Source organism: Sceloporus occidentalis, unplaced genomic scaffold (genome assembly GCF_023333645.1).
Source record: "Sceloporus occidentalis isolate IW3139 unplaced genomic scaffold, rSceOcc1.0.p SCAF_4, whole genome shotgun sequence".
Classification (NCBI taxonomy): domain Eukaryota; kingdom Metazoa; phylum Chordata; class Lepidosauria; order Squamata; family Phrynosomatidae; genus Sceloporus; species Sceloporus occidentalis.
In genome coordinates, this window is record NW_028316984.1 from 6,586,984 (window position 1) to 6,606,822 (window position 19,839).

General features: G+C 44.6%; 1 pseudogene across 1 annotated transcript in view; it reads right to left on the reverse strand.

The window, feature by feature from the left end:
• LOC149313464 (transcription factor AP-2-delta-like) overlaps positions 1 to 19,839 on the reverse strand; it is a 62,742-nt pseudogene that overhangs the window by 38,381 nt on the left and 4,522 nt on the right. Inside the window, exon 4 of the transcript XR_016280828.1 lies at positions 2,647 to 2,812. The product of XR_016280828.1 is annotated as a transcription factor AP-2-delta-like (transcript). The remainder of the gene's footprint in view (positions 1 to 2,646; positions 2,813 to 19,839) is intronic.

Sequence of the window (19,839 nt, forward strand, 5' to 3'; positions counted from 1 at the left end):
TTGTTAGCTGCCACATCACACTGTTGACTCATATTCAAGTTGTGGTCTACTTGGACTCCTAGAACCTTTTCACATGTAGTTTCATTCAGCCAGGTGTCCCCCATCCTATATCTGTGCATTTCATTTTTCTGCCTTAAGTGCAGTACCTTATATTTCTTCGTGTTGAATTTCATTTTGTTAGCCTTGGCCCAGCTTTCCAGTCCATTCAGGTCACTTTGAATCTTGATCCTCTCCTCTGGGGTATTAGCTACTCCTTCTAATTTGGTGTCATCTGCAAATTTGATAAGTATGCTCCCAATCACCACTGTGGTGTGTGTGCCCTTCCTGCTCAGAAGTTTTACTATGCCAAGCTGGTAATTCAGACAGGAAGGGTGATTATTTTATTTTACATTACTTAAACTGATGTTATTATATGCATAGAGATCTTGTAGCACCTTTGAGGCTGACTAAAAAAAAAAAGTTGGCCGCATGAGCTTTCATAGACTGAAGGGGCTGTGCAAATACCCCTTAAGAGATGGCCCCTAGTCCTCCCTTTTTTCAGCCAGATCGGTGCCATGGCAAACAAACACTTCAGGCCCAAACTGGCCTTTCCAGGGTGCAAAAAGGAGTTGCAAAAAATGGGTCCTTTTTGCACCTTGGAAAGGGCACAATAGCTGCAGCACCATAGCTTTCCAGTGTTCCTTCATGCAGGTGCAGCACTGGAGGAACACCATGATGCTGCACGCCATGTGGTGCAATGTGTGGTGTCACATGCAGACACTACACCTTGACTCTGCTTCCAGGCTGGCCCAAAGTGCCGGTCTGCACAAGGCATAGTCTACTTTTTCAGATGCATTACTACAGATGCTACAAGATCTCACTACATACTGATTCCACAGACTAATGTGGCTATATCTTTAATTTTATTATACTTTTCATTACTTTAATTGATTTTTTTTGTAGGCTTGCTTCATACCAGAAAGCCCCTAGTGCAGCTAAGCAATCAACAAAATGCAACATTAAACATTATGCTGCTGCTGCCCTTTGTATTCCCCACCCCTTTTCAGAGGAGCTGATCAGGATAACTGATATTTTTGTCTGTGTTTTTTGAAGCAGACTAAACAGATTTCTACTTCCTGGACTGAAGTTAAGATCAGAACACTGTTATCTCATATCTTGCTCACTTCTTCAAATTTTGTGAGGCAAAAATGTGATGCAAAAAAGAAAGCATATAGAAAATTATATAAAAGCATATTTGTTTTTAATAATTTCGCAGGCAAAAATGCCAAAGCTGGAAAAATATGTCAAAATGTCTAAGGGGCTCAACAGACCACTCGTTTTAGCACTGGATCAGGGCCACAGCAACTACATGCCACGGCCCCTATCTTTGCTTTCCACAGTGCAAAAAGGAGCTGCAAAAAGTGTCTCCTTTGTGCCATGGAAAGGGTGTCATAGCTGCCCATGCACGGCTTTTCTGCAGTCCTTTGGTGTTGCTAGAGGAGCGCTGTAACACCATGCACCATGTGGTGCAGCATGCGGCCTCACGCAGGCCTAGGGACAGAGTTGGGATATGCGTCATGTGGACGTCGTGTCCTGACTCTGTCCCCAGACTGGTGTTTCCTGCTGGTCTGTACAGCTCCTAGGTTAGCAAACTTGGCTGTGAAAATATATTATTTTAAATGCTTTCAACACCGGAGAATTATGTGGAAATGGGCTTTTGACTGAATTACTGGGAAACTGACATGGATTGTAGATAGACCAATTTATCCATTTCTTCCATGATCCAGCCCTGGCATAACATTACATGAAGTAATCCCTTCAGGAGGTAAATTCCAAAGGGGGCACCATTTTGTGATCGCTCTCACAGTTTGTTATCTTCCAAAGAAGAACCTGAGATGGATGTATGGAGACATGTTAAATAGGTAACCTAAAATTATTAAATAAATAATTTTTCCTTTTTTGATTTGTTTTTTAAAAAGTACCTAATTAATGTGACTTTTATGTTATTCTGCAGCTATTCACCTGAAATTAAGGTTGTACCCACATTGCAGAAATAAAGCAGTTTAACACCACTTTAACTGCCGTGACACTGTCTGACAGAATTGTGTAATTTGTAGTTTGGTGAGGCACCAGAGTTCTCTGATAGTCCAGGCTGAATACCTCACCAAACTACATATCCCAAGATTTCACAGGATGAAGCCATGACAATTAAAGTATTATCAAACTGCTTTCTTCTTGCAGCATGGAAGAGCTGTAAGTCTCCCCAAAATGTGATGGGATTTATTTCTGAATAGATGTGTTTAGTACTGTGCAGGTGTGTGGTTAACCAAGTGCAATGGTGTTTGATTAAAAGGCTTACTAAGACCAACTCAAAACATAGAATCATAGAATCATAGAATCGTAGAGTTGGAAGAGACCGCAAGGGCCATCCAGTCCAACCCCCTGCCATGCAGGAACTCTCAATCAAAGCATCCCCAACAGATGGCCATCTAGCCTCTGTTTAAAGACCTCTAAGGAAGGAGACTCCACTACACTCTGTGGGAGTTTGTTCCACTGTTGAACAGCCCTTACTGTCAGGAAGTTCCTCCTAATGTTGAGGTGGAATGTCAACATTATGTCTATGTACTGATACTTTCTCTGCTACAGCTTCACTAAGCTCTTTCTTACCTTCTCAAAATGCCTCCCAGAAGAGAGGCGTTGAGGCATTCTGGTGGTGACAAGCGTCTCTTCACCTCTGCGATGGTCACTTTGTATTTGGAAGTGGAGCTGAGTAAAGATAAGCGCCCAGGAACCGAGCAAAAGAGATCCGTAGGGTTAACTACACATGTGCCACCTGAAAAGGTATACATGACATGCATTAGAAGGAGATTTGGTATATGAGAGGCTGGGACTGGGGCTGAAATTTTCTTGGAAGATAGGTCAGGGAACATATATTACAGTTTTTTGAAAAATAAAATTTGATAGCAGAACTGTGCATGTGTTCTAAAATGCAATTTAATATCTAAAAGGGGAGTTACAGTACATATAAGCATTGGCTGTGTTAGCAATAGGCATTTATAATGGACTCGAAGGCTTTCATGGCCGGCATCCTTAATTTTTGTGGGTTTTTCGGGCTCTGTGACCATGTTCTAGAAGAATTTATTCCTGACATTTCGCCAGCATCTGTGGCTGGCATCTTCAGAGAATGTATTCCCTGATGCCAGCCATAGATGCTGGCGAAACATCAGGAATAAATTATTTTAGAACATGGCCACATAGTCCGAAAAACCCACAAAAAATTATAATAGACTGTTTCCAAATAATAACAACAACAATATGTAAAACTGGTAGTAAAATTTGTAGCTTGCATGCTGGCAGCACAGGGAAGAACAGCTTTTACATCAATCAAAAGTCCTGTCTGTCCTTTACTGAATAATTATCTCCCATGGAGACACATCAGCTAAGTGTCCTGGGATGTAGTTTCCCTACTGAAAAAGAAATGTGGTTGACAGCAGTGGGAATCATGTGCCCCTCCATATATTGTTGGGCTACAACTTCCACCAATGGCCAATGGTGGGCAATTCTGGGAGCTGTAGTTTTGACACATGATTCCCACCTCTAACGTAGTCTCCAGCATTGCTTCCAGCTTTCTTAACAGATTTCTGAGTACCCAGCATGATAACAAATATAATGAACATATTCATTATTGAAACATAGCCAGCTTCTAGCCATAGGCAACATCAAGCCTCAGTTCCTGACAATTTTCTTGGTCTGTTTTGCTTATCCCAAAGGCAAGAAAGGGAATAAAACTCTCTACACCTTTGGCCTGCCCATGACCACTGCCTGAACTATTTTGATCTGGGGACTATCCCGCTGAAAGATGACAAGCACACAAAAGGATGAGCTTTACAGGCTGTAAAGCTGTAGATCTCAACACACCAAGGTTTCTGTAATTATGGGTAATTAGGAATTATTATTATTATTATTATTATTATTATTATTATTATTATTATTATTATTAAGCTTTATTTATATAGCGCTGTAAATTTACACAGTGCCGTACATACAATCTTTTTAATTAGATGGTTCCCTGCCCTCAGGCTTACAATCTAAAAAGACACGACACAAAAGGAGAAGGGAATGGTGGTGGGGAAGGGGATCAGGTCCAGCAGTTCTTCTCTCCCTCCGAGGCCTGGACCAAGGCAGATGGATTGGAGGGAGGGCTCTGCTTCTTAATCGAGGCCAGGCCTGCCAGGCCCAAAGGGGGCTTGTGGGAAAGGTTTGTGGCTTCTTGTGCCACAATTACCAAAGCACATCTATAGAGGTGGCTAGTTTTTGCCCATTTATATCTGCTGGTAATGGTCATAGTGGTGGTGGTATTCTTGTATTTCCACTCTAGAGTTTCCAATTGCCCAAATATGAACATAAGCATGATAATGGCATTTAAGTATCATCAGTACAACAGCCAATCTCAGGACAAAACAACCCCTGAACTGTACCATTCACAGAAGACAAGAAGATGGAACAATAACTGAATCCTTATATAAAATATTCATTCAACATTAATTTTAAAAAAGAACTGGATGTCTGTGGAAAGTAGAGGACTAGTGTTGTGTGTCTGTCTGTCTTGTGTCTGTCTCTGCTCCCAGCCCAGATCTCATTATGAGGAGCACTCAAGCATGCAGTCCTTCAGATAAAATGACCTTGCCACCTGATCTGCTGTTGGTGTAAACCAGGAAATGGCAGTAATAGAATCATAGAATTGTAGAGTTGGAAGAGACCGCAAGGACCATCCAGTCCAACCCCCTGCCATGCAGGAAATCACAATCAAAGCATCCCTGACAGATGGCCATCCAGCCTCTGTTTAAAGACCTCCAAGGAAGGAGACTCCACTACACTCTGAGGCAGGTTTGCTTGTTTGCTTAATAACCAAACTTTCTCCTGGGATGGGGACCCAAGACAGCAGATGAGAATATATTGCAGATCTCTGGGGATATGTGATAGTTCAGCAAGGGACTTTGACTGTCATCTGTTTAATAACCACAAATCTCTTATTCCCTCCACCTTAAATTAGGCTGCTAAAATGCAGAAAACCAGATGAAATAAAATATAATAACAGTCTAAACTCTCATTAATGAAATGTAAGGCCTCTGTACATTGTGAATTTAATGGGTTTTGCCAATACTGAAATATCAACAGAATTTCTGAATCTCAATTCTCTTAATGAATATATTATTTACAAAGGTTTAATCTGCACCTCAGAATGAATGCAGTTTGACATTGCTTTAACTGCCATGGCTCAATGCCATGGGATTCGGGGATTTGTAGGTTGTGAGCCTTCTCTGTCAGAGAGTTCTGGAGCCACAACAAACTACAAATTCAAGAATTCTATAGCACTAAGCCATCACAGTTAAAACAATATCAAACTGCATTATGTCTGCAGTGCATTGAGACTATTGAGACATGTATCAGGTTGAATCTGGTTAGTTGACTGTACTTCCACAGTAATTGAGATGCAAATCAGTAGTGAGTCAAAATCTAAATTGAGGTCAAGGAGCTTGGTCTAGATCCACCACAGTGTCAATTTGTTTAACATACAATGTAGCCCAATGTTCAAAGTGGAAAGCGTAGTTATTTGGTACACCCCTCAGTGCAAATGTTTGCCTTTTCTGTATTTCTATACACTTATAATTCTAAGGAAATACTTTTCTGCTCATCCAGATTTACAATTCAGCCAGATAATGAGTAAATGAGGTTAATTATTTTGGAAGACATTGTTCATTTTAGCCCTTGAAAGGTTTGCTTAAAGGCAAACGAAGAATTGCTTGCAGTCATAGATCTTTATATTGCAATGTAGGGCACAAATCAAGTCTAGATTTTGCAAACAATGAGGAAGTGCAGCAATGAAATATTAATATTTCTCTTCTACAAACCAACCCGTGTGTGTGCATAAACCATTTGTGCTGAATAAACAATTGTTCCTTTAATAGGAAAGCATTTTGTTCCCACCTGCTTTAGCTTTTTCAATGCAGGGTTTATAACTGAACAAAAAGCATATGTTTCCTCAAAGTCATGGAAAGGCTTTAAAACAAAACCACCTGATGAAGTGAGACTATTTAGAACCATGCTGCAAACAAAGGAAGAGGAGATTGCAAATACTGGCCAGAGACCATAGGATTCCTCCAGGTTCCTCCGGGCAGAGAGGACCTTATAGCTTTGTGGGCTATTTCTCTCTGAGAGGGCTAGGCCCAGGCCAGATGATGGAGACTATTTTTTGAAAGCGCTCTCTCTCACTTCCCAGATTGGCTCTCCATGTGGTTTGGCAGCTGCTATTTGACAAGTGCAAGCCCAAATCTGCCTGTGGCATGCAGAACACAGCTGCATGTTTGCTTGGATCTCAGCCAAGGAGAAGTCACTCATGGGAAGAAGGGGGAATAAAGGACTGGGCACATGCAGTTCCCCAGTAAAGTATTTTACTTATGCACTGCCATAAGGCTGTGATCATAAATAAAGTGGGTTCGTTGTTGTTGTTGTTGTTGTTGTTGTTGTTAACTACTCTCAAGACGACCCGCACTCATGGCGACCCTGTGGATGAGACATCTCCAAGATCCCCTATCCTTCACTCCTCTGATCAGGCCCTGTTCATGCTCATGACCTCCCTGATTGAGTCTATCCATCTAGTGTGTGGTCTACCTCTCTTACTGCTGCCCTCGAAACATTAATGTATTTTTGAGTGATTCATGCCTTCTCCTGATTTAGGACAGCCTAAGTTTCCTCATTTGGTCTCCAGGGGGTTTCTTGCTTTGATCTCTTCAAGGGCCCATGTGCTTGTCTGTCCTCAGCACCACATCTCAAAAGAATTGATTTTCCCTTTCCCTCACTGTCCAGTTCTCACATCCATACATGGTGATGTGGAATATTATGGCTTGGACGCGTCTGACTTTAGTGCTTAGACATTAGGAGATCTCTTTAGTTCTTCAGTAGGTGCCCTTCCCATTTCTAGTCTTACTATTTCTTGGCTGCAGTGGCCACTTTGATCGATGTTTGAGCCTAGGCATGGGAACTCTTTAGTTATTTCAGTTTCTTCATTCTCTAGACTGACTTAACACATTTCATCAGTGGTCATTACTTTTGTTTTCTGATTATAGAGAGGTGGGTGCCTTCTCTGGAAACACCATGCTGTTTGTTTGTTTTTGTTTATTGTTTAAATTGTTATTGATCTTTTAAAACATGTTTTAACTGTAAAGTGTTTAATTCTATTTTAAGGGAGGGAGAGTTGGGGGATATGATTTGTATAAGGGTTAATGCTGTAAGCTGCCCCGATTGCCTGAGTGCAGATGGAGCGGGATATAAATAAATTTTATTAATAATATTTATTATTAATATTATTATTACAGTATTATTATTATTACATTATTATTATTATTATTATTATTATTATTATTATTATTATTATTATTACATATGACCAACTGCCTGCTCTTCCCCTTAGACAAAACACCTGGTCCCAGAGGAAACCACCAGCAGCCAATTCTTGAGTACAGTACCTGCAAAGCTGCTTCCCTTAACTCCTGGCTTGGTTTCCCCAAACTTCGGTTGTGGCTTGTCTACTAATATTCCTTATATTTTTCTTCCTTAATTCTCATCATTTTCTCTTCTCTATTGTTCTTCGCATCACTGGGCAGAGGACAGGAGTGCAGGGTTAGCATGCAGTTACAAACTGAGATGGTTTTAAAGGTCGTCCCAGTGTAGTACTCGCCTTTCCTGGGCTGAGGGAGGGAGCCATGGGTGCATATGCTGCTAAAATGGCAATGCACTATTTTTTTTTTTAAACTCAGCGATCTTCTTGCACAGGTCAGTAATTACTACCAAAACCTGGATTAATTAATAGGTTAGATATGCTTACAGCCGAAGGGAAATGCAAGCAGAATTTTCCTCAAGAAGCAGGGCTTTTGATGGTGCCTTTCTCCCCACCAAATCCCAGGACTTTGAAAAAGCCATTCCTGGGAAGTGAGGAAGAGCAGGAAGAGGATATTGGATGGAATACAGGAGGAGGTAGAAACTCTTGAAAAGGATTGATTGAATGATTTTATATCTCTCCCCCCCCCCCCCCCCCCCGGAATAGAATTTCTGCTCATGCAAAACACTATTGTCTCAAAACCGCCATCTCCAAAGACGAGTCAGGGCTCAGCTCTTGCCGGGAATCTTTAGTTCCAACGGGAGCAAATCCACGGAATCAATTGCTGAATCCACACAGCTAAGTACGTGAGATCAAACTCTAGTTAACTGCCCTAGACTCAAGCAAAGCCCATGGATGGGACATCTCCAAGCCCCCCTTGTCCTCTATGATAGTCCTGTTTAAATATTTGAAGGGGTGTCAGACTGAGGAGGGAGCAAGCTTGTTTTCTGCTGCTCCAGAGACTAGGACCCGGAGCAATGGATGCAAGCTACAGGAAAAGAAATTCCACCTCAACATTAGGAGGAACTTCCTGACAGTAAGGGCTGTTCGACAGTGGAACAAACTCCCCCGGAGTGTAGTGGAGTCTCCTTCCTTGGAGGTCTTCAAGCAGAGGCTGGATGGCCATCTGTCGGGTATGCTTTGATTGGGATTTCCTGCATGGCAGGGGGTTGGACTGGATGGCCCTAGTGGTCTCTTCCAACTCTACGATTCTATGGTTCTCTCTGCTCAGGGCCTGGGGTCTCTTTCCTTGATTCTAACCATCTGGCCTGCGGTTCAAGGCGAATGACCAGGAATCGGGCTGTTATAGTCAAGCTGGAAACCAGCATCCTTGAGTCAAATCCTACTACTAAGCAGTAAAAAACAAAACAAAACATCCAACAACTCCCACCCGCCTCTATATTGTGCTTTCTGCCTATGGTTGAAAGCACAAGAGATTTCCAAAGTACACTCACCCCTCCATATTTGCGGATTTGATATTTGTGGATTTGATTATTTACGGATTTGATTAATATGTTCTCTCTAGGAATATCTAGGTCCTCCAGTGCAACTCTGTGTTCAACTTTAACTAAAGGTTGCACTGAAGGACCGAGAGATTGCTAGAGAGAATACTCTACTAGGGATTTGTAGCTCCTCCAGTGCAGCTCTATGGTCAAATTCTGGCAGACATTGACCACAGAGTTGCCCTGGAGGACCTAGAGATTCCCAGAGAGGTGTCCTCTCAGGTAAAAACATGTGTTTTGTTATTTGCGGTTTTTTCATATTCACGGGGGTCTTGTGCCCCTAAACCCAGCGAATATGGAGGGACAAGTGTATTTAGCCTTTGGTGGCCCTTGGGAAGTTCATTTGCAATCAGTGCAATCGCTATCCGAATAGGGAGGCCTGCTTGGCTCGGGAAGGGGGGGAACTGGCCAGGGCCCCCCAGTCCTTCGGGGCTTCCCCCCAGAAACTCTTTCCCAAGGCAGGAGGAAGCCCCTGGGTCCCAGGCTCCAGGTGCAGACCTTCTAGAGGCGGATTCCCGCCGCATTGGCTCCAGAAATGAGCCCAGTTGATCCGGAATGCCAAGATCTGGAGGAAAGGGGCAAGGGGGCAGATGGGGAGGGTTGTGAAAGCTGCCCTTAGCCAGTGACAGGAGGGACCAACCATAGCCCCCCCCCCCACACACACACACACAATCCCTGGAATACAGAACACCTCTTTGCTGTCCTGAAAGAGGGTCTCCTCCCCTGATCCCACCCGGACCCCTCTTTAGGATCGCAGCCTTCTCACTCACTGTATGTCAAACTGGCGGAAGCTCTTTGTGCTGAACATCAGATCAACCTGATGATAAAGGTTGACGACAACAAGAAAATGGGTGAGTGGGTAGGTCTCTGCAAGATCGACAGAGAAGGAAAACCCCGCAAAGTTGTGAACTGCAGTTGTGTGGTTGTGAAGACCATGGCAGCACCGCGCTCATCTATTTAAGTACACACACACACCCCACACACACACACACACTTGTTTCAATTGAAATTGTGCTTTAGTCCTCTTTCATTCTCCTCCTGATGGAATCAATGGCAGTGGCATCCACCGGAGCCAAAGTAACGCTTCCGTCTTAAAGAAGCTAATTCTTTCTCTCGGTTAAATTCCAGTGGCTGCCAGGGTTCTAGACTTCACGCAATGGATGCAATCTACAGAAAGTTGTCTACACTTTTAGGGCCTGTGGAAACCTTTGGTAAAGAAATCCCACTCCCATATAGGCTGTAAGGGAAGGGGCGGTGAGCAGCAAGGTCTATGCAGCGACTGTAGATGTTAAAGACGGGATCAGGCCCAGGAGGCTTTCCCCTCCGTTTGCGCAGGACCTCGCTTGCGGCTGGCTCTGGATAAGAGAAGCAGAGCAGGACAGTTTAAAAGAAATGGTTTTGGGGTGCCCTTTCTTCTATTCATAGAAACTGTGCGTGTGGAAGCTTCTCTGTAATATTTGTATGGCAATGCTGAATTTCAGATTGTGTTGAAAGTCTGTTTCTCTCTTCCTTGCTTTCTTAAAAGGAGGAACCCAGTGCTATGTCCTAGCAATTTTTATTATCCTGCCCGCCACCAAAAAATACCTGAATTAAAAAGGAGAAAAATCCCTAAAACGCTTATGCTCAGATGAAAGCTTTCCCAAGCTCTGTTAAAAATACGACCGACCTGGGACTGATTATATAAAAACATACATATTAATTTTTTTAAAAAATATCCCCATATATATATATATATATATATACACACACAGTATATGGGAATTTTAAAAAAATTAATATGTGTGTTTTTATATAGTCAATCCCAGGTCAGTTGTATTTTTAACACAGTTTGGAGAACACACACACACACACACATTATTATTATTATTATTATTATTTTAAATTTTTAAAAATCCCCATAGATGTTTATATAGTCAATCTCAGGTCGGTTGCATTTTTAACACAGCATGGAGAAGCTTTTACCTAAGCATTGGTAAGATTCCCATCTTACCAATCTTACCAATGCTTTTAGCTAAGCATCGGTAAGAGTTTTAGGGATTTTTCTTCATTTTAATTTAATATATATTATATGAGATTTTAAAAAAAAAAAAACAGGGAAGAGAATCATGAAGTTTTCTGAATAAAGTGTATGTCTCTCTCTGGAGTGGTTTCAGCGCTGCTCTACGACTCTGGAGAACAAAGTTCAAATTCCACTGGGTAACCTTGGGCGAGTCACACTCTCTCAGCCTCCGAGGGAGGCACGGGCGAACCCCCTCTAAAGAAATATTGCCCCCCAAAAAATCCGCGATAGGGTCTCCCTAAGCTGGAAAGGAGTGAAGGCTCACAACTCCCCCTCCTTTAATAATAATAATAATAATAATAATAATAATGTATTTATAGCCGCCTTTTCACGGGGGAATCAAGGTGGGTTACAACATTAAAAACAAAACACTATTCCTTCCCTGGCCGACAAAAGGTCCAGGAGGAGGTCGCTTTGGAGAGCCAGCTGTTGCTTGAGGAACCTTCGGAGCCGAATCTCTCCGGAATGGGGCAGGTTGCAGTGTCCTAGCCCTGGTCTTTGGGCCCTGAGGAGGCCGAGAGAACCGAGGCACTGAAGCCACTCCTTGGCAACAAAGCCCCCAGAGAAACACAGCGGGCCTTCCTTCCTTCCTTCCTTCCTTCCTTCCTTCCTTCCTTCCACAGAAGCATGCAGAGGACCTGACGGAAAGTGAAGGGCGACTCTTAAGGCCCTTGGAAGGAGGGCGGCAGAAGTGAAGGGGAAACGGGTGGTCGCCGTCCTCTCCGTGGGACGGAGCCAGACTCTCCCGTGAGAACCGGGTCTGAGCAGAGGCAACTGGCCAGGCCCCTGCCGCTAATCTCCCAGCCAAGCCGAGCCTCCAGACCCCCCCCCCTCTCCCCAGCTGTGAGCCCCCGGAAAGCTCAGCAGCAGCAGCAGGAGGAGGAGGATTAGGGGGCTCCCCCGTCGGGTGGCTTCTCCATGGAAGGCCCGGCCCTTCCCTCCTTCCTTTCTCCCTTCCTTCCTTGTCTCTCTTTCTGCCCCCTCCCCTCTCCCCAGCCTCCCCTCTTATTGTTGTGACTCCATTCGCAATCAGCTCGGCTGGAGCTATTAATTAAACAAGCCCATTAAGGCTTTTTAATGGGACTCAAATTGCTTCCTGGAAGAAGAAAAAAGAAAGAAAAGAAAAGCAAGCAAGGCAGAAAGAAAGAAAGACCAGACAGCAGCGTTAATGACAACACATTAAGGGCAAATTATACATGTTATGGGATTATCAAGATCAGATAAGAGCTGAAGGGAGGGAGGGGGGAATCCGTAGATTGGGGGGTCGGAGGAGGGAGAGAAGGGGGCCTGCATGACCGGGGGGGGGGGGGCTCTATGGCTTTCTCCAAGCGAATGTCTGCAGCTCCTTCCGTCCCAGTAGTCGCCCAGGAGCCACCAGTTTTGCTTTCCGAAGCCCTGCAGGTTTTTTCTAGGATGCGGTGCCCTTTCTGTTGGGCTGCAGGTGGTCCAAGCAGAGAAGACGCCTGAGGGTGAGGAAGAGCCGGAGGCTGGAGGCAGAAGGGCGGTCAGGAGCCCGGGACAGCGAGGGAGAAGGGGCGATCAAGGAGGGTATGAGGGCAGCCAGAGGCTGAAGGAACCGGGGCCGCCGTCGGCCTTTCTGCTCAGAAGGGCTGAGCTGGACCGGAAAGCAGCAAGAACTGGACCGAGAGGAAGCGAAGAGGTGCAAGGAAACCAAACGGAAAGGGAAGGGGAGCGCAGCAGAAAGAATCATAGAATCATAGATTTGGAAGAGATCTCAAGGGCCATCCAGTCCAACCCCCCCCCCGCCATTTAGGAACTCAAAGCACCCCCGACAGATGACCACCCAGCCTCTGTTTAAAGACCTCCGAAGAAGTAGATTCCACCATTATGTGTTCCACTATCGAACAGCTCTCACTCTCAGGAAGTTCCTCCTAATGTGGAGGTGTCATCTCTTTTCCTGTAGCTTGCATGGGGTTAAGGAGTGACATGATAGCTAAGGTTAAATATTTGAATGTCATATTGAGGGTGGAGAAAGCTGTTGTCTGCTGCTCCAGAAATTAGGACACAGAGCAATGGATCCAAGCTACAGGGAAAAAAAAATATTCATTCCATGCCAGGAAACAATAGAGTCATAGAATCATAGAGTTGGAGAAGACCACAAGGGCCATCCAGTCGAGCCCCCTTCCTCCCTGGGCCCAGACTGGACTCGGTGGAACTAACTTCGGAGTAAGCACGATGCCTAGACTTGGGGCAAACTGGAGCTGAGAAAGTCCAGCACTTTTGCTTCCATTGGCCGCTGCCCTACCCATCTCTCAAACACAACATGTCATTATTTTTGGGGGGAATAACCAGCGGATGAATGTGATCCGTCAACACGCCCTGCCCTCTCCTGTGCCGTCTTCCCCTTCTTATCTTTTTCCCTGCTCTGATCTGAAGAATCATCTGCCAGAAAATACAGTACGAACCAATTCCCTTCAGGTTTTTACCTTCTGTTTCGGCGTTTACGTTTAAAACAAACGGAGCCCCGCTCTCTTCTGTCCCATCTGGCTTCTCTTCCTAATTCCCTGTTCTCTATATACCCGGTGAGAGCAGACTCTATCCTAACACAACATATGCGGCGTGGTGTGTTTTGACAGGGAACGCAAAAGTTGGAGGCTTTTTTTGGTTGTTGTTCTTTTTTAAATTATAATGTTTGGTCTTAGCTCGTTTTCCCCCTGGCGCCTCCCTCCCCCTGCTTAAAAAAACTCCCTTTCCTCCCCGGCCCCCGCCAGCATCGAATGAATGAATCATTAGGCTCCAGTTTCATCATTAAGTGCCTGAAATTAAAATTGCCGATCAAAGGCCCGCGATCAAACCGAGTGATAGGCAGCGCCTTAAGTAAACACATAAAAAGGCAGCGAAGAGGGACGCCTGCCGCGGCCCTCTATTGGCTGGGCTGCTTTTGGGTGACTGATGCTCTGGCTTTTAAGAGCCTCTTATTTATTTATTTATTTATTTATTTATTTATTTATTTATTTTAATCAAATAAGATCTGACAATGTTCCTAGCTCGGCATTTAATGCCTCAGCCTTCTCATGTCAGTCACCTCTAAGCGGTTTGACAAACTCAAGATCTCTTAAAACGGGAAGGGTTCAGATCATATTAATTCCCCCAAAAATGTTTTGATTCAAAGTAGTTTGTATTTCACGTTGCCAAGGGCAATCGGGAAAGAGAGATTGCCGATAGATAGCCCAGGCCCCCTTTTTCTCTTCATGGCCCAGAGGCGATAGCAGTATTTAAGCTTCTGAAATTAGCCTCGGGCAGGGAAAGATGGATGATCACAAAGCCAAACAAGAGCCGGGTGCTGCCTGCCTCTCTCTCTCTCTCTCTCTCTCTCTTTCTCTACCTTTTCGGGGGGTGCGGAGTTTGCCACTTCCCACAACGACACAAGAGGGCCAAGTGTCACAGTGTTGTCTCTCCGCCCGCCTCCTTTTTTAAGACTCCCAAAATATTTAGCAAGGAAGCCACTGGTCCTGACCCCGGATCCCCCCCATGCAGGGGACTCAACAAAGTGGACACGATTTTAAAAGTCATAATCAAGCAGGCTAAAGATTCACGACTACAAATAAGTTGCTGCTATAGAAAACTAGTTTCTAACGAACCGAGGATGGGGGGAGAGCGTGGCAATGGGGTAAGGCTATGTCTCCCCTCCTCCTTCTCCCGATTAAAAATCGCAGGCAACGCCCAGAAAGAGCAAATCCCTCTCTTCGGCAAGTGATTCCTTTTGAAAAGGCCGATCTGAATATTCAACTTTTAAGGCGAAGCTGCACTCGCCTGTATGTACAACATTAATATGATCTCTGCAGAATTTGGGCCCTCGGAAAGATTACCATATCAAAGCGGGCGCCTGAGGCAAGAGAAGCTATCGATACGCTCGCAGTAGGTAAAGTAAAGATTATTGGTTGTGATGGGGCGAGGAGCGAAGCTCCGGGCGAAATCCTGCACACCATTAACTGGAAGTGATGGCGGTGGGAGCCCGGCCCCCGGATCCCCGGCAAAGAAGGGCCCCGGCTGGGAATGAGCTCCTCGCCAGCCCCGACCGCCACCCGAGGCCACGCAAGAAGAAAAGGAAGAGGAGGAAGAAAAGGAGAAGAAGAGGAAGAAGAAGAGGAGGAGGAAAAAGAAAAGGAGGAGAAGGAGGAGGGAAAAGAGAAGAAGAGGAAGAAGAAGAGGAGGAGCAGGAAGAAGAAGAAGGAGGAGGAGGAGACGGAGAAGAAGAAGAAGAAGAGACCCGCGCTTTGGCCAAGGAAGGAAGGAGAAAGACTGGACTTCTGAAAAAGCCAAGTAGAGGCCCCAAACGCCCCAGCCTCGCCTGGGCCAGGCCGCTCCTGCTCCCTCCGTGGCGAAGAGAAAGCTCGTCTGAATGCCTCTTGCGGGCCCAGAAGGAGAGTCCTGGCGGCAGGAGCAAGGGACGGGAGGGCGAAGGGCAACTTCCTTCTCCTTCTGTGGGTGACTGCTCTCTAAGTGTGCACCAGAGCTTCCTTCCTCTTTGTCAAGTCCCCACCTAGAGTCAAATTCCATCCTCGCCCACAGGTTTCTTCTTTTCTCTTGGAACGAGAGAAACCGGGTTTGTGGCGGCGGCGGCGGTGGGATGCCTTCAAGTCGTTTCTGACTTATGGCAACCCTAAAGGTGAACCCATCCCGGGGTTTTCTTGATAAGATTTGGGCAGAAGGTTTTTAGCTTTGCCTTCTGCTGCTGAGAGAGTGCGACTTGCCCAAGATCACCCAGCGGTTTCTACGACAGAGCAGGGATTTCAGCCCTGGTCTCCAGAGAAAGTCAAACACCCAGAGCACTACACTCTTCTTTTCTTCTTCTGTTCTTTGGAATGAGAAAATCCTGATTTACGAAACCAGTTTTGTCTGCCTCCCGTTTCTTCACTCAATGAAATTCCTTCCTTCTTTCCTCTTTTTCTTTTCTTTCATACATCTGTCAGAAGTCGGGTCTTTCTCCTTCCTTCCTTCCTTCCTTCCTTCCTTCCTTCTTTCCTTCCTTCCTAATTTTCTTTTCTTTCATACATCTAAGTCGAGTCTTTCTCCTTCCTTCCTTCCTTCCTTCCTTCCTTCCTTCCTTCCTTCGTAATTTTCTTTTCTTTCATACATCTAAGTCGAGTCTTTCTCCTTCCTTCCTTCTTAAGACACAAGACAGTTAAATTATTCGGGAATCCTGGCTTAATCTATTTTTATTGATGCCGGAGGCCAGCTTGATTTCGAGGAACAGCGCTCAGCCTTCTTCTTTAGCACCAACAGCCCCCCCCCCCTTCAAGTCGGACCAAATGTTTATTTAGGTATTTTGAGTATAGCTGTGAAACGTATCCGTTTGTCTTTGATATACCTCCAGCGTTTCCCTAAGAGGTGGATGGCTCTGACTGCAGGAGCCGCTCAGCTCTTAAGATTAGTCAAGAAAGACGCTTTAGCAACATTTTCATGCTGGATTTTTCTTTTTACTATCAATCTTTAAATCCTTGAATAACTCGAACTCCGTTTGAAAAATCGAGGGGGCGGGAGGGAGGGACGGTGGGAGAGTACACTTGCTCTTTTAAAACTACAAGCAGTCACTCAGGTAATTGGGAGCTTCTTATGAGGGGGGGGGGAAGAGCTGGGAGAAATCGCATACAAAGAACTAGATAAAGAAAAAAAAGGCTTCAGATGCGAGATTAGATTCCAGTCAAACAGAACATACAGAGAGAGAGAGAGAGAGAGAGAGAGAGAGAGAGAGAGAGAGAGAGAGAGAGAGAGATGCACAGGGAAAGCGAGCGAGCAAGAAACTCTCTTCACAATTGCTGGAAGCCTGGCCTCTGTCTTCAGTAACTATGCAGCCCCCAATATCTTGTTTATTATAAACATTACTTAAATTCCAAGAAACTAAAAACAAAAACAAGAGCAAAACAAACACACACAAAAACCAAAGTCCCCCACTTCCTCAAATGGAGGCGGGAAGAGAATTGTCGGGATGAGAGGGCTGGAGGTATTGCCAACCTCTCTCTCTCTCTCTCTCTCTTTCTCTCGTGAGTTTAGCACAGAGAAATTGATTCTTTTTTTCGTTTGCCAGCTCCTCTAAAAAGATGTCTATCTAATTTTCGTCTCTTCTAAACCTTTTAATTCCACACACCCAACTTGCTGTTTTTATGAATTACACATGAATAATCATATATGGCAAGAGTCAAGGACCTTACAACGCCCTCCTCTCAGACCTGATCTAAGGCTCCCTCCAAAAAGCCTTGCAGAAATGGAAGGGAAAGAATGACTGTTGTAAAATCCTGTGGAATGGAGAAAATCTGGTTTGAGGTGGTGTTGGTTGATATTACAGTATCTGTTTCTAACAATTTGTGGCTGGGGCGTAGATACAAAATATACTAGCCTTTCTGTTACTCCCAAAGAAGGAGTCTATGGCCTAAAGTTAGGATGCAACTACACTGCAGAAATAACCTGGTTGACACCGCGTTAACTGCCTTGGCTCAATGCTAGGGGTCTCTGGGGATTGGAACTTGTTGTGGCCCCAGAGTAGTCACCTAGCATTGAGCCAAGGCAGTTAAAGAGGTGTCAAACCATAGAATTGTACAGTTGGAAGAGACCACAAGGGCCATCCAGTCCAACCCCTTGCCATGCAGGAAATCTCAATCAAAGCATCCCTGACAGGTGGCCATCCATCCTCTGTTTAAATACCTCCAAAGAAGGAAACTCCACTACACTTTGCCGGAGTCTGTTCCACTATTGAACAGCTCTGACGGTCAGGAAGTTCTTCCTAATGTTGAGGTGGAATCTCTTTTCCATTGTTCCAGGTCCTGTTCTCTGGAGCAGCAGAAAACAAGCTTGCTCCCTCCTCAATATGACATCCCTTCAAGTATTTAAACAGGGCTATCATATCACCTCTTAACCTTCTCTTCTCCAGGCTAATCATCCCCAGCTCCCTAAGTCGTTCCTCATAGGACATGGTTTCCAGACCCTTCACTACTTTAATCGCCCTCCTTTGGACACGCTCCAACCGGATTATTTCTGCCTTAGATAAAAAAACAACAACCCAGCTCTCGTTTTTGACAACCAGACCCCACTTTCCCTGCCGCCGTGACCAAAGCGCTGTCCATGTCTCTAGTGCTGAATCCCGGCTTCGGCAAAGCGGCCGTCCCCTTGGCCTCAGACGACTCCCTTGTTTGCCCGCCTGCCGTGTGAACGCGTGTGCCTTGAATTCGCCTGTGGACTTATGGCGACCACGCCATGAATTTCACAGGCTTGTCATAAACAAGGGCTACTCAGAAGTGCTTTGTTACTGCCTTCCTCTGAAATAAAGTCTAGGGCACCTGGATCAATACGCAAACTATCAATGAAGACTAAGGAGTCCCCTTTTGTTAATTTTGGCTCACTCTAGGCTGAAATATAACTAAAATAAAATCAATTATGCTAGCGGTAGAACAAAACGCTAAATTATAGTCAAAAACACAATTTGAGTTCCCACTCCATTTTAGCAGAGGTCCAAATTTGGCTAAGAAGTTTTTTTTTGGGGGGGGGGGGACCAGATGTACTCTCATTCTGAGTTAGACCTGTTTTACTCCATTGAAAATCCTCTGTTTTGCTGAATTCATTCTCAAATAATGGGTCTTGGGTGTTTATGTTAAACCATTCAGACTAAAAATAAATAAATACTTAAATCTATGATACAAAGCAAAGTATTTATCCATTTTCTCAGAGATAACGATTTGGACACATCAATTCAATGCCTTTAGAGAACCCTATCACTGGTTTTAGCAGTTCTGTCTGTGGTAGATGGAGGGACCAAAGCCGTCCTTTCATTGTTTCACTATTTATTTTATTCAATAAATATTCAATAATATTTCAATATTATATTCTTTCTCCCCGTGTTCCTCAAAGTCTGAGTAAAGTTTTGTTCTTTGTCACTGTTGTTGTCCTGAGTATGCGAGTCACACATTCCCAGCCCCAGAAACCCCCATGATAAGGTCGCCATAGGGTTGCCATAAGTCTGAAACGACAAACAACCACAACGAGAAGGGAGAGGCCAGGCAGGGAGTTAGCTACTACAGGGATGGCATTGCTGTCCCTCCTCTAATCTAGTTCTGATTCTCAAAAGGAAATAAGGAGATAGCACCCCGCCAGCCCTGAGGCGCTTAGCCTCGGAATTAAGGGTTAACGGCGGGTGATAAACTTCCCTCCAGGATGATAAGGATAGCCTTTCTGATCACCTAGATTTTTAATTTTATTTTTATTCTTTACGTTTCTGTTTTTGAACAAAAATTGTTCCTTGCGATTGAAAGCTTTTTCCTTTTCTCCATGCAAATTGTTTTAACGGCAAAGTTAGAAAACATTTAGGGAAGGGGGGGGGGGGCGGAGATGGAAAGGTGAATGCAAAGGTGATGAAGAAATCGGATTCCCACGATCAGAGAACAGGGTTTGCCTTTGGTTTTTGAACATCTCAATAAACATGTTATTGTGAAGTCGAAGGCTTTTATGGCCGGCATCTATAGTTTTTTGTGGGAAGAAGTGGGAAGAGATGAAGATGCCAGATGGCGAAACCAAACTCTTCTAGAACATGACCACATAGCCTGAAAAACCCACAAAAAACCTAAACATGTTATTTCTCATTTAACAAAGGCTCAGTTCAAGTCTGAAACTCCTTCAGAAGAGTGCGGTTGCTTAAAGGCTTCCTGGTCTTTCCAAATAGTGGTTAGGAATTTCTTACAACATTTTGAGGAGGGTTTGGGGGGGGGGGGAGAATATAAAACCAGACCAGGACTCTCATTCATTATAGAGACAGGATTTCCCCCCTTGTATTTAGGACTCATTGGCGATCCACGATAAATGCAGAATACTGAAAGCGTGTAAAACACGTGTCTATTAGAATAAGAAGCGAA